Source organism: Triticum urartu, chromosome 3A, assembly GCF_056163025.1.
Source record: "Triticum urartu cultivar PI428250 chromosome 3A, HENAU_Tu73, whole genome shotgun sequence".
Lineage (NCBI taxonomy): Eukaryota > Viridiplantae > Streptophyta > Magnoliopsida > Poales > Poaceae > Triticum > Triticum urartu.
The window spans coordinates 151,336,164-151,339,086 of NC_141875.1; positions in this window are offsets into that span (position 1 = coordinate 151,336,164).

Genomic DNA, 2,923 nt, shown 5'->3' on the forward strand with positions numbered 1-2,923 from the left:
TCCCTGAAATCAGCAATCTCAGGTACCTCTCTTCGCAAGCTTGCACAATACAACACACACATCCTAAAAATGCATGGGTGACACCTCTGGAAAGAAGACAAAATGCTTAACAATTCATCCCAAAGGGGCACAGGCATATCATGCACGAATTAAACATGGCAAAAATGACAAAAGTGCATGATGAACTAACGGATCTGCAATTTAACTCACGAAGCCTCCTTATAACAGCATTTTGGGCTTCAAGATGACCTCAAATGCAAACGATGCAATGGAACGAAATGATGTACATGTCGATACGAAGATTTTGATATATCATACGCCCAAAACGGAGCTACGGTTGCGGAGATACGAGCAGTCAAAGATAGCACGAAAAAAATAAGGGGGAGAGGGAAAGTCAACCGGATCTAGGGTTTCCAGATCTGGCGGTTACTGTAGCAGCACTGTAGCACCCGCGCAGAGTTTGCCGGAGACGGCTCGCCGGAGCCGGTGGAGGCGGCCGGAGCAGCGGGGAGAGGCCGGGGCGGCGCCGGGAAGGTCGGGGGAGGCCGGTGGCAGCGCCCGGCGGCGGCGGTGGCGGCCCGCGCGCCGGCGAGGAGGTGCGGGCGGCGGCCGGCCTCGGGCTCGCCGGAGATGACCCGCGGCGGCGACGGCGGCTCCGGTCGCCGGAGCCCGAAGAGGCGGCGGCGCGCGTGGAGGAAGGAGGCGGCGGGGCGCGCGTGGAGGAGCCGGGTCGCGGGGGCCGGATCCGGGCCTCCCGGCCCGCGGCGGCGGCGGCGGCGGTGCCACGTGGCACGCGGTGGTTGGGCGAGGGCGCGGCGGCGGACGCGTCCGGTTGGGGCGGACGTGTCCGTCGGTGCGGGGAGATGTTCTCGGTTTTTTTTTCGAGGAGGACGGGGAGGAAGACGAGATCCGAAATGGGGGGGTGTTTAAATAGGCATAGAGGGAGCTAGGAGAGTCCAAATGAGGTGCGGTTTTCGCCCACGCGATCATGATCGAACGATCTAGGATATGGATCTGAGTTTGGTGGGTTTTGGGCCAAATTTGGGGGGTGTTGGGCTGCAACACACACGAGGCCTTTTCGGTCCCTCGGTTAACCGTTGAAGCATCAAACGAAGTCCAAATGACACGAAACTTGACAGGCGGTCTACCGGTAGTAAACCAAGGACGCATGGCAAGTCTCGGTCCAATCTGGAAATGTTTAATCCCCACACACGAAAGAAAGCTAGAAATGACCACCGGAGGAGAACGAAGCGCCGGATTTGCAAAACGGACAACGGAGAAAATGCTCAAATGTATGAGATGAACATGTATGCAAATGCAATGCACGAGATGACATGATATGCGATGCACGAAAAACGAAAACAACACACGGAGACGAAGACCCGAACCCGAGAAATAAATATAAGTTAACGCCGGAAACGGCAAGAGTTGGATACAAATATGGAAAGTATATCTGGGGCGTTACACATTTCTCTGATTTGGGTTCGAGCTTATCAGGTTGAAGCTTTTTCACATAAGCATCGCAACCCCAAATTTTAAGAAACGACAACTTTGATTTCATGCCAAACCATAGTTCATAAGGCGGCATCTCAACAGATTTAGATGGTGCCCTATTTAACGTGAATGCAGCCGTCTCTAAAGCATAACCCCAAGATGATAGTGGTAAATCAGTAAGAGACATCATAGATCGCACCATATCTAGTAAAGTACAATTACGACGTTCGGACACACCATTACGTTGTGGTGTTCCGGGTGGCGTGAGTTGCGAAACTATTCCGCATTGTTTCAAATGAAGACCAAACTCGTAACTCAAATACTCTCCTCCACGATCAGATCGTAGAAACTTTATTTTCTTGTTATGATGATTTTCCACTTCACTCTGAAATTCTTTGAACTTTTCAAATGTTTCAGACTTATGTTTCATCAAGTAGATATACCCATATCTGCTCAAATCATCTGTGAAGGTGAGAAAATAACGATACCCGCCGCGAGCCTCAACATTCATCGGACCACATACATCAGTATGTATAATTTCCAACAAATCTATTGCTCGCTCCATAGCTCCAGAGAATGGAATTTTAGTCATCTTCCCCATGAGGCATGGTTCGCAAGTACCAAGTGATTCCAAAAGTCCATCAGAATGGAGTTTCTTCATGCGCTTTACACCAATATGACCTAAACGGCAGTGCCACAAATAAGTTGCACTATCATTATCAACTCTGCATCTTTTAGCTTCAATATTATGAATATGTCTATCACTACTACCGAGATTCATTAAAAATAGACCACTCTTCAAGGGTGCATGACCATAAAACATATTACTCATATAAATAGAACAACCATTATTCTCAGATTTAAATGAATAACCGTCTCGCATCAAACAAGATCCGGATATAATGTTCATGCTCAATGTTGGCACCAAATAACAATTATTTAGGTCTAATACTAATCCCAAAGGTAGATGTAGAGGTAGCGTGCCGACTGCGATCACATCGACTTTGGAACCATTTCCCATGCGCGTCGTCACCTCCTCCTTAGCCAATCTTCGCTTAATCCGTAGCCCCTGTTTCGAGTTACAAATATTCGCAAAAGAACCAGTATCAAATACTCAGGTGCTACTGCGAGCATTAGTAAGGTACACATCAATAACATGTATATCACATATACCTTTGTTCACCTTGTCATCCTTCTTATCCGCCAAATACTTGGGGTAGTTCCGCTTCCAGTGACCAGTCCCTTTGCAGTAGAAGCACTCAGTCTCAGGCTTAGGTCCAGACTTGGGCTTCTTCACTTGAGTAGCAACTGGCTTGCTGTTCTTCTTGAAGTTCCCCTTCTTCCCTTTACCCTATTTCTTGAAACTGGTGGTCTTGTTGACCATCAACACTTGATGCTCCTTCTTGATTTCTACCTCCGTAGCCTTTAG